The sequence below is a fragment of the Trichosurus vulpecula genome, chromosome 9, assembly GCF_011100635.1.
Source record: "Trichosurus vulpecula isolate mTriVul1 chromosome 9, mTriVul1.pri, whole genome shotgun sequence".
Classification (NCBI taxonomy): Eukaryota; Metazoa; Chordata; class Mammalia; order Diprotodontia; family Phalangeridae; genus Trichosurus; species Trichosurus vulpecula.
In genome coordinates, this window is record NC_050581.1 from 196,753,178 (window position 1) to 196,765,443 (window position 12,266).

The 12,266-nt window shown below is 46.2% G+C and overlaps 1 protein-coding gene and 1 long non-coding RNA gene across 3 annotated transcripts in view; one reads left to right on the forward strand and one right to left on the reverse strand.

Moving 5' to 3' along the window:
- Positions 1-7,880, forward strand: part of LOC118830783 — a 29,943-nt gene extending 22,063 nt beyond the window's left edge. The window contains exon 3 of the long non-coding RNA XR_005009107.1: positions 7,742-7,880. This is a non-coding gene — a long non-coding RNA (uncharacterized LOC118830783). The remainder of the gene's footprint in view (positions 1-7,741) is intronic.
- CACNA1D (calcium voltage-gated channel subunit alpha1 D) overlaps positions 1-12,266 on the reverse strand; it is a 359,630-nt gene that overhangs the window by 230,921 nt on the left and 116,443 nt on the right. The window lies entirely within an intron of this gene.

Consider the following 12,266-nt stretch of genomic DNA (forward strand, 5'->3'; position numbering starts at 1 on the left):
CTCCACAAATACTCTAATGACCTGTACTTGAAAAAGAATGAGCTTCTGTTTCGTCATCTGTAAAATGGGGATGCTAGTGATACCCAGAATGCATAGCGGGGCGGCTGTGGGAAGCAGAGTGAGTGGGAGGGCTCTGCCAACTTCAAAGCGCTTACTAAATAACAGCTGTTGTTATCATCATTATTTTTGCTCCTAACGCCCCCAAACGAACTGTGGTCCCTGGGAAGTTTCTGGTTTGTCATTTCTTAGGATCCTGGGGAAATGAAGGTCTTGCCCTGTGACTCTGGGCTCTCACCTTATCTCAGCCAGTTCTCAGACCCCACCACTTCCACTCCATGCTCCCCCACATGCCATTAATTGCCCTAAGCCTCCACTCACCAGCCCCGTGACTTTCCCCCTTGGCAACCACTCCCCATGTGGGTTGTGTCCCAGGCAGGGCCTGTCTGACTTGCTTATATTTGTCTCTTCAGTACTTAGGGCAGTGCCTAGAATGCTGGAAGTGCTGAATGCGTTCTTCCGCCTCTTTCCCTCCCTCCCTTCCTTTCTCTCCTCCTCCCCCTCTTCTTCCTTCCATCCTTCCTATAGCATTACCTGTGAGGGACATCAGAGGCCATCTGGTCCAGCTCTCATTTTACAGATGAGGAAACTGAGGCCCAGAGAGCTTCTGCAACTTGCCCAAGGTCACATGGGCTTTCAGCGAGGGTCCTCTGACTCCGAAGCCTGTGTCTGCCTCTATACTACACTGCCCCCCTTCATCTGTAAAATGAGGGAGTTGGATGATGAGATGGACCTCAAATGTTCTTCCAGCTCAAATGCTCTGATCCTCGGGAAGTCTGGGGCTGATGAGACCAAGATGCACCCAGGAAGTCATCAGCAAGCAAGACTGTTAGCATTAGATCGATGAACTCCCTCCACTGACATTGTCACTGTATGAAATGCCTGAGATTTCATGTTCTGTGGAGCCCTTTCACCTGCACAGGATACAACCCATCTATAGCATAACCTTAGCAAGTTGCCTGAGGCTTAGAGAAATGAATCTTCCTGTCGGGGCTGCTTTTGTGGGAGCCAATTCCCCTACTCCACCTGCCAGCCAGCATCACTCGATGCCCTTAGCGAGTTGGAACCCTGGACCCCGGGACTGACGTAGTACATGGTGAACTTATTGATGCTTAGGAATATGAGCAGCTTGTGAAGCTTTCCTGGGCCCAGAGACTCTTCGGAGAAAGGGAGCAGGACAACTGGAAATGCTTCAACGGGGAGGCTAAAAGACGAGCAAAGCTCAGAGAAGAATACTGGCTCTGTAATGAGATAGAGATTGGTGCATTTCTTCAGAGGGACCCACGAGGAGCTGTACATGCCCTGATGATGTCACGCTGGCCTGCTGGTGGGACAGCATCTCCACCTTCTACATTATCAAGGAGGAGCCTCCAGGCTACTGAGGACCTGGTCCACAGCTCACTTCTTGATCTCCACCAAACTGTCCCCACACGACCTTCACTCGAGCTCAGCAGCTGCAGAGTTTCTCGAAGCAGAGAAACCAATGTTTTCCACGCCTGGGTAACTCCAAAACAACTAAATGGATTCCTTCATCTGGCTGAAAATAAGCATGAGAAATTTCAGCCTGATTAATTTGTCCGAAATTATAAATGTATGAAAGGAGGCCCTCAGAAATGGAACAGACAGCCAGGCCTAGGCCCTGCCTTCACTTGCTTCTGCCTTCTACCGGGCCTTATTCTGGTCTATGCAGGAAGACTCAGGTCAAGAGCAGGATGGCAGAGCTAAAGAGAGGGTACCCATTGTCTCCATTCCCAGGGCTAGTTGTTGTTTTGTTTTGTTGTTCTTTTAGAGACCTGTCCATGTGACCCCACTATAAGAAATCTCAACATATGAAATAGAATTTATGAAACAAAGTTATTTGTTTTATAAGATGAACCTTCTTTACCAGAAGATTGCTGGCAAGATGTCTTCAAATGAATTGTGCCTTTAAAACTACATCTAATCTACATATGGTATTTTTTCAGGAACATGTCTGTTAGACCTCAGTCAGGTTGCCATAGCTGGGCCTCAGTTTCCCCATCTGTAAAGTGAAGATGTTGACTAAGATAACCAGCGTGTTCCCTTCCAGCTCTGAATCTACGATCCTATAAACTGGGGTATAAAGTGAGGCATCTCCCTTGGCGTAGCCAGTGGCCAATCGGTGAGTGGTATGGAATGCCATCTATCTCCACAATGTGTAGAACTAATGCTCGGAGAAGCCTGTTCAACCAGCATTCAGATTTGGCAGTACCGCCCTTCCTCACTCCTTCTCTCCTGCACATATCTTGTCAATGTCATGCCCAATGTAATTAAAATTTCTTTAGATGGGCACATCTGGGGTTAGTCTGGGTATTCTTGGGAATAGAGCTGCCCGTCACACGTGAGGAGCGGTTGTGGAAAGAGGAATAGTCAGGCAAAGGGAACATTCAGGTTGGGGTTTCCCTTCTAGTACTTATTAGCTGTGCAACCTCCAGCAATTCAGTGAACCTCTCTGGGTCTCAGCTGCTGCTAGAGTTAGGGGGGTTATTATCCCAGCAAGAATTCTGGGAGCTGAATGAGATAATCTTCAAGCCCATTGGATAGGATCACAATTCTGAGATCTCAAGTGTTGTCATGTCCCTGCCCCCACCCCTCTTCCTTTCTTGAGTTATGAACAAGCAAGATAGGAGTCATGATTGACAGACCCAAGATTTAGAGTGAGGAGGGACCTTCAAGATCACCTAGTCCAACATCTTCATTTGACTGAGGACCACAGACATAAAATGACTTGCCCACGGTCCCACAAAGAGGAAAGAAGGGGCAATGCTACCATTCAGACCCATAACATCAGACTCCACTCCCATGCTCTAGTCACTTTCTTCACAGTCTGATTTGTCCCAGGTCAGGCCCAAAGTCTAATAACACAAGGGAAGGAAAAGCCTGTCCGTTTTAGAGAAAGAGTAGGAAAAATGAACCAAGACAAGCTTGGCTCCATGAAAACCTGACATGGGCTCAGAGGGAGCTCCAGAAGAGTGAAAAGCACTCTTCCCAGAATGGAGAGAGAATAAAAAGGCCCAGTTCACATGCATCTTCTCAACAACGAAAAAGAAAAGCCAGCAGTGACCTGATAAGGAAGAGGAAGAGAAGAACAGCCCACAGAATCCTCCCTCTACAGCAGAAAGTGACCTTGGAGGCCATGGTTCCCAAACTCCTGAGGCCAAGAAGCTGTGAGGGACTCACAAGGTCAGAAAGCCTCATCAGAGGTAGAATTTGAATCCAGGTCCCCTGCCTCCAGAGGCAGTGCTCTTCCTGGAGTACCGTGCTAAAAGGGAAGGGGTGCTTTCAAAGGGGAAAGGTTATAGAGGCAGCCTGCTCTCCCTTACTGCCTGGTAGACTGACCTCTGCCCTCTTCCCACCCCACCCCCTTTATCTCACTGCTAAGGCATCTCTTCACCTCCCTGCAGACATGGAAGGGTGAAGGAGCTGATCTTCATTTCCCATAATCACAACTTAGATTTATATGGCATTTTGCAGCGAGCAAATTACTGGTCACACAGTATCTACTGTGATCCTTCTGACAGATTTGCAAGATGAGGAATGCAGTTTACAATCAAGGAAAATGAAACTCTGAGAGGTTTTAACCTCCCCAAGGTCACACAGCTATACAGTCTGGGGAACTGGAACCTGTAGCAAGGATTTCAGACACGGTCTAATTTTCCCCTAAAATCTCTTTCCTTCTCTCTACTTTGATCCCCCTACTCCTACCCCTAGCTCTCCAGCCTTAAAACCTTTTGGGTGAATTCAGTCAACAAGTATTAGGCACTTGGCCTAGGCCAAGCTCTATGCTAAGTGTCAGAGAAACAAAGAAAGGCTGGAGACAGTCCCTGTCTCAAGGACAGAGCTCACGTTCCAGTGGGAGAAGACAACATGAAAACAGCCACATTCATGCATAATCCAGGACTGAATGTGGAGCTAATCTCAGAGAGAAGGCACTCCACCAAGGCAGATGAAACACAGGCTTTCTATAGTCAACAGCAGAGAAGGAGGAAGGACTTTTAAAATGGAGGGATATGTGGTCTCAAACACAGCTTAGTCAGGTAAGAAAAAAACCTGTTTTCTTGCCTATCACAAAAGAGGAGGGAAGTGCAACATCAAAGCCATAGTATGTTGAGACCTGTGGGATCTCCTTTCAGTCCCCGGGGGGGGGGGGGGGGTGACAATGAGGAGACACTGCTATCTGCCAGAGAACATCACTTGGGGACAGCTGCCTGTTCAGCCAAGACCATCTCAGCAATGACTGTGGCAAAGCCTTCCTCTCTGAGCCTCAGCTTCCTCGACTAGCAAATGGCTGAGGTCCCTCTTAGCTCGAGATCTAGGATATTCTGAACTCGTCAAGTAAGGAAATGAATGAATGAATGATGAAGCATTTTGAAGCACATAATACATCCCGAGCATTCCTAATGGGCTGCAGCCTGCATCTGACTCCTGAGGAAAAACATTTCTATTTTCTATATGTGTTTACTCCTTTTCAATCGGAATATTAGCAGAAAGCCAACAGAAAGAATTGCTGCTAAAGGCTGAGATGTCAGGGTTTTTACTTTCAGAATTGTGGGCAGCCTAACAGGAAGAGAGTGGAGAAATGGTATTTGTGCTCTGGGAGCCACGCTGGAGCGCCCCCCCCCCCCAAGAACCATGGCAGTAACAGAACAACAACATTAAGAACGGCTCAACTCCACGACCGGCCCACTAAGAAGAAAAGGCCATTTTCCTGAAGTAAGGAGTCACTTTCAGGCCTCAGCTCTTCCAAGTATGAGACCTAGTTCTGTGATCCAATGAGTCAGCTCTCAGATACCCCTTAGGGGAACAGAAACACCGAGGTCCCGACATACTGTCTCTCCTCCCAGTTAATGAAATGATCTGGCCATCCTTCTTCCTCCCTGTGGCAGGAAGTCACCATGGTCTCCCAATTTTGTCATTGTGTCTGTGGAGGGGGATGCAGAGGACTAAAAATACACAGTCCTGAAAGGTCCCTCCTGTCCCAACAGCCAGCCCAACTGAGGAAAAACATTTCCCTTTGCTGGGGAGGAGCAAGGCCTCCAAAGTTCTTTCAGAAGCTCGTGTATGGCTTCTCACTCAGTGTTAGCAGGTTTGTATGTGATGGGTCATCTCCTTCTCTGTCCCCCACTCCCTCACTACCCACCAGTTGCCTATTGGTCTCCTTCTACCCTCCCAGAACAACACCACTACCTAGAATTCCCACATTGCTTTGAATGATAAGAACAATGACTGCTTCACAAACATCATCTCTTCTCCCTTCTAGATGTTTTTCATTACTTCCCATGCATCCTCTCTATTTCAGTCAAAGTGACCCACTTGGGGTTTCCTGAAATTGGAATTTCATCTCCTACCTCTGGGCCTTTGCCTATCCCACAACTAGAATCCACTCCTGCCTCAGTTAGCCTCTTAGAATCCCTCGCTTCCTTCAGGCTCACATGCCATCTCCTATGGGGAGCTCTTTCTGATGCCTTCAGCATTTATGTAGCTCTTTAAGGTTTGCAAAGCCCCATATAGCATCTCACTGATCACCACAACAACCCTGAGAGGTAAATGCTTCGCATTTTACAGATGAGAAAACTGAGTCTGAAAGAGTCCAAGGTCGTAGAGCTAGTAAATGTCTGAGGTGGGATATGAATCCAGATTTTCCTCACAAGTTCTATCCACTGTGCCATCTGGCTGCAATATGAGTTACCAACTGTATGACCCTGAGCAGATTATTCAACCTTTCTGGGCCTCCATTTCCTCATCTATAAAATGAGCGGTTGGACAAAGTGTCTTCTCATCCTTCCCATCTCTGATCTCATGACATAGGTCCACCCAATTTCTGAGTGACTGATCCTCACTTGATGCTTTCTGGCCCTGGATTGGTGTATGGCCAAGGTCAAGGCATATAAGCCTCTCTCAGGGTCACTTTGTCCTTCAAAAGGTGAGAATTAACAGCCTGCATTCCCTAAGTCACAGGACAGCCAGAAGGAAAGCACCTGGTAAACTTTAAAGCAATAAAGGAACAGAGTTCATTTTTAAGATGGCTTTTTTCTCTTCTTAGTATTAATTTTACTGTCATCTTTTGTTTTTACATCACTTTCATTTCTCAATATATCCCTTTCCTCCCCTACCCAGAGACTTATAACAAAGAATAAAAAATAAAGAGAGGGGCAGTTAGGTGGCACAGTGAGTAGAGCACTGGACCTGGAGTCAGGAGGACCTGAGTTCAAATCCGGCCTCAGACACCTGACACATGTACTAGCTGTGTGACCTTGGGCAAGTCACTTAACGCCAACTGCCCTGCCAAAAAGCAAAAAAATAAAGAGGGAAAAAAGCTGGTTCAGCAAAACCAAGTGACACAGCAGTAGTATCTGACATTATCTGCAATATTCCACATAGCCATAGCTCCTCACTTTGGAAAAGATAGGAGGAAGGTACGTTTTCTTGAGTCTTCTTCAGAGCCAATTATAATTACACAGTATTCAATTTCATTTCTTTTGTTCACATCTGTAGTCACTGTATATATATTTTTATTGTCTTACATCATCCTACATCAGTTCATATAAATCTTCCCATTCTTCTCTGAATTCTGGATAGTCATTTTGTAAATAGGAAAATCAATGTCATAATATTCCTTTACATTCAAGCACTACAGCTAGTTTAGCCATTCTCCAATCAATGGGCATCTACTTCCTTCCAATTCTTTGCTACCACCAGCATTGCTATGAATAATCTGACGTCTAGGGGGCTTTTCTGGTTTCAACCTCTTGGTATAATATGCCTAGCAGTGTGATTGCTGGTTGAAAGGTAAGGGAATATTCACCATATTTTTTAAAGTATAATTACAAACTGCTTTCCAGAATGGTTGGACCAAGTCATGGCTCCACCAGAAGCGTATCAATGGACCTGTCTTTTGCAGTCCCTTCACTTCTACTCCTACTTTTTTGTTGACTGCTTCTGTTTTCTTGTTCTAAGATAGCTTTGTCAATAAGAGCCTGACACTGCCAACTTTCATTCCACTTAGGGTTGTCTATGACTCACAAATCTTTTTCAACCATGTTTCCGCCTTCAGCAGCCATTTGTTCAGTTTCAGCTCTAGGCACAGAGTAAGGTTGTTGGAAGTCATACTTTCTCTTTGTTCCATTGTTATTGGGAATACTTAGGTATTTATAGTAACTTTTATTTCCATTTGGCCGGTTCATCTTCACCCTTAGAAGACATCATTGATATTTTATCAGTCGCTAAACTGACCAATGGATGTAGAGGCTTTCCGATCAGTTGAGAAGTGAGCTTGACCACTGACCAGATGCCTTTCTTCTCTTGGCCTCTTCCTCCAGACCAGGTGTAAATATGATTTCAATTCCGGTCTCCCCAAACCGGGTAAGTGTTGACAGTGGCCAAGGCTAGAGGGGTTTCCTTCTTTGAACACACCCATGAAAGAGCTGAGGATTGGCCAGAGAAACAGTCAGTTTTGCAAATCTGCCCGAGCCCGACCCTTTCTTAATCATAGGGTCGTAGATCCTTAGCTAGGAAAGGGGCCTAGAAACACAATTAGGTGATCCCTTCATTTTACTGACGAGGAAACTGAATCGAAGAGAGGTTAAGTGATTTGCTAGAGGTCAAAGGTAGGATTTGAACTCAGATCCTCTGACTCTCACGTCATTGTCTCTGCCCATCTGTGCAGGCTGCCTTCTGCTTTGTGATTCTGTTATGGCGAGCGCTGTTGCCCCCTGATGTGGATGTGGACTTCAGCTGACGGCTAATTCCTGTGCTGGATTTTGGTGTTTACCAGAAGGGGCTTTATCAGCTGTGGGGAGAGGAAATATGATGGCATCTGGAGCCTGGCCTGGAACATCAGGCAAAAGAAGCTCAAACATTTGAACTTAAGTCTGTGGTGGATTGAAGTTAAATTTACACAAATCCCCCTTATTCAACTGACTCTAATAAATATCTGCGTCAACAAACAAATGTACCAGTCCAATGGCAATGCGGTTAGTTTCATTTGAAGAAATGATAAATGGGCATAAAAAATAGGAAAACAGACAGGAACTCTGAGCAAAGGTATCCATCAGGAAGGGGTAGAGCATTATCGCTGGAAGAGAACCCTGACTCACATCATTTCAGGTCAATAGAGAAATCGGAGATGATCTAATGCTCTTCATATTTGGGGGGTGCCATACAAATGCTTGGCCTGCGGCAGACAATAAAGGTCAGCTGAAATGAATGGAATTTGGACTTCAATTTAGATGGTACCTGAGAGGTCGATGAACCCAGCTTCTTCAGTGTACCCACAAGGAAATCTGGGCCCGAGAGGGTTAGTTAAGTGACTTGGCTGAGGTCATACTGAGGGCCAAAACCTCCCGGCCTCCTCTGTTCCTAACACATAATAGGTGCTTTATACATACTTACTGAGCAGAGGAAAGGTAGAATTTGAAGCCTGCTCCTCTGGCTAAGTCGCTAAAAAACAATCTTCAAATGTGGGATGGGCATGGAGCAGTGGACTCAGAGACAGAACTTATATCCAGGTGTCCTGACTCAAGATAAGTGTTCTTTCAAGGAAATATCACAATGCAGGTGAGAAAGTCCCTGTGAGAACACAGCCAGCCAGCCTGCCATCTGTAGTGGACAGAGTACTGTACTCCAAGGACAAAGGTTCAAACCCTGGCTCCCACCTGGGTGACCTTGAGTAGGTTTCCATTTCCTTCTCCCTAAGATCCTTCCTTACGCCACATCTATGATCTCCAAAGCCTGTGATTCTGCCATCAGGGAAATTCTGGTCCAGCAGAGGCAGCTGCAGTGACAGTTCAGCAAGGGAAGGCTCACACAACTTTCCTCCACTAAGGAAAATGTGCAACATGAGAAGGTCTGCTGACTAGCAGCAGGCTTAATGAAAAAAAAAAAAAACCCAGGGCAGGAGGAGAAAAATGAGCAAATAAACCTTCATATAAACAATTTGCAGCATCAGTCACCCTACTGACCTTCCAATGGCTCTTGAGTGGGGCTCTTCCTTTTTTTGCATTTCCACAGTTGCCAATAAAGTCCAGGCTTTCATTGCCTTTCATCCTCAGGATGACCACACCAGCCTCCATACTCATCCTTCCCCCTTCCTGGCCCATGGGCAAAGGCCACACAAACACTCCCACTCCCCTCCCCCACTTCAGCTCTGCCCCTCCAGTTGGGGAGAGGCCAGATTGTCCAGCTGATTGCCAGTGAGGGGCAAGAGATGTGATGGAAGTCACAGAGACAGCAAATTGGAATCCGAATCTCATCGTATGGCCCTGACTCCAAAGCCAGAGCTCTTCCCACTCCATAACACAAGTCCTTGAAATCTAGGAGAGAACATCCTTGTCCCCTAATGGCACCATTCTTACTGGCTTACCTGATTCTCAAACTATGTCAAGCTTCCTTAAATTGTAATCTACTAACTTGAAATTCCTGATAATTCAGGCAAAGGATGGCTTCAAACCCCAGGAGTTGACTACTCAATTCAGACAGCGAAGGAAACATTTTGAGCTAGGTGAGGAAATTTGAAGGGTCTAAGTACCTCAAATCAACCGACAGCATAGCTATAAATTATTCTTCTCTATTTATCAAAACAAACCTGCAAAGGATTCTAGGAGGATGCTGTGTTAGCCAGGTTCCAGGCACAACACAGACATCAAAGTAACAAAACTTCTTTCTTCCAATAAATAAACAAACAGATGAGTTTGGCTGAATCCTCACTCACTGGCCTTCTCCTGCCGCAGCCCCCAGCCTTGTCTAGGTCAGGTGTGACTAGAAGAAACCCAAGGAGCTAATGGTGCCCCAGCCAAGCCAGCACCCCCGGAAGTGCTCTTCCAGGCTCACAGAACCCAGATTATGTCTCGCTCCTGATTATTGCCTTAGGTAGGGGAGTTATGGTTTTGTCAAGAAGCATAATTCATTTGCCTGGGCACCTGAAGCAACTCCTCCTACCCCATGGTCCAAGCAGCTGCAGCAAAGTTTCTCTGAAAGTGCAAAAGCCTTCTTTACACCTTCTAATAAAAGCAGCCACCCCTGAAGCACCCTTGGAGACTTCTGTGTGTCTTGATGAAGTTGTTTCGGGACCAAACTCAGAAATCCAGGCAGATGGAGAGACCCAGGCAGACAGACAGACAAAGCCCTGGAGAGAATTCTCTTGCCCATTGACTATTGGTTCAGGCTTTCTGAAAGTGTCTGGGAAAGGCAGCAAAGTGAGACTCTGATAGAAGAATCCTAGTCCTTCTTCCAGCTGCCCAGAGAAGAGGCTCAGGCCCTTTCTTAACATCAGGAAGTCAGTAAACTAGCATTTAATAAGCACCTTCTGTTTCAGGAATTGTGTTAGAGGCAGCATATCTAAAGCTACCTTGGGACAGTCCTACTATTTAGGAGAAGGTGGTGTTTACCTACCTCCCACTACCTCAGCCCCTCCTGGACTCACCATTTTGTAAGCAAAAACAAAGAAGAAAACTCCAAAGGCAAACAGACACTTCCCGAACATCTTAGATACAGAAAGTCCAAGCAACTGTCAATCTAATGGTCTGCCACCAAAACCTCATTCAAAGTCAGCACCCACTAGAAGACAGACCATCCTCCACTTTCAGGCCATGGATTGAGAACATCCCTCTTACCTAAATGTGCAACACTCATTGAGAGGCCTTGAAGAGAAATAAAGGAGAGCAGGTAGAGAGAGTCATGGGATGTGAAAGGGATTCATCCCTTAGAGACCACTGGGAGCTGACTTCTTTCCAGAAAAGAGAGCTAAGGCCTCAAGAGGTAGAGAAATATATCCAAAGCCAGAGACAGTGGGGGCTCTGCTCCATCACTGTGCATTCATTTCATCTACATCCTGGGATCACAGGAGCTCAGAGCTAGAAGGAACCTCAGAGGCCATTGAATCTGGTACAGAGCCCTCATCTTACAAGGAAAGAAACTGAGGCCAGGGCCTCACAGGCTACATAGCTGGTCAGCCAGTCAGTCAACAAGCAGTAAGTCAGCATCAGACATGGGGCCTGAACCTGAACTACTTAACAGGAAACTCATCCTCATCCCCTTCTGGAGAACATAAGCCTGTTGGGTTGGGAAGCAAATTTTTTGTTTTGCTTTGTTCTTGCATCTCTCTTGTCTAGCACAGGCCTGGTAGGTAAGAGGCACCAAAGCAAGTCCTGCAGACTGGGCGGCCCAGGTCTCCTGCCTCCCAGGCTAGGGTCCCCTCCACACCAGGCACAGCTTCATTCATTCTTCACTTCCCACTTGTCTCTCTTTTTTACCTAAGACAATCCCAGTACCAATGCCCCAGAGAGCGTGCAGCAGGAGGTTATAGTTTTCAATTCTTCAGACTCTTATCCCTCTTTTCATCCTCCCACACTCTCTCAGAAGATGAAATCTTTTGTAGCTGGGAGTTATTCTCCTTTCTTTAATCCCTAGGCAGAGTATTTGGTTCAGAATTATCTCCAAGCTTTATTGCTGGTCAGGCAGAAGGGCCACACGTACACACGAATGATCATAGAGAGCCTGGCCAGGTAAGACCTGGTGATGAGCTCTCAGGACATATTGGTCCTAGGACGTGCCTTTTGCATGGCAGAAAGAGAAAAAGGCAGATGCTATACCAATGGATCACATTACTTCCATATCAGACTGAAGGGATTGGCACAGGGCGAGGAACGGGTGTCAGGATGTAATAAAATCTTGGACTGGGAGTCAAGAGACCTGGGCTCCCAACCTGGCTCTGCCACAAGGCATTTTAAAAAGCAAAGAGATAAACATTAAAGGTCTCAAAGCCAAATTTCACAGTTTTGCCTAAGTCATTACCCTGACCGTTAATGATGCTATACCAGCACGAAGGCCATTTCTAGATAAAAGATTATCTGGGACAAAGTGAAATCATACTTTAAGAAATGAGTGCTAACACATTCTGATTCCTCCTTTTATATGTACACTATCTGAAGGCAGTAACTGTCTTTCTGCTTGTACTTGTATTTCCAGGGTTTAGCATGATGCCAGGCACACAGTGAACCTTGAATTAACTGGTTAACAGATGACTGATTAGATCTGTCCAGCAGTGAAAGCTAGGTGGCGCAGTGGATATAGTGCTGAGCTGGAATCGGGAAGACTCATCTTCCTGAGTTCAAATCTCATCTCATCTCATCAGACACTTCCTAGCTCTGTGACCCTGGGCAAGTCCCCTAACCCGGTTTCCCTTGGTTTCCTCA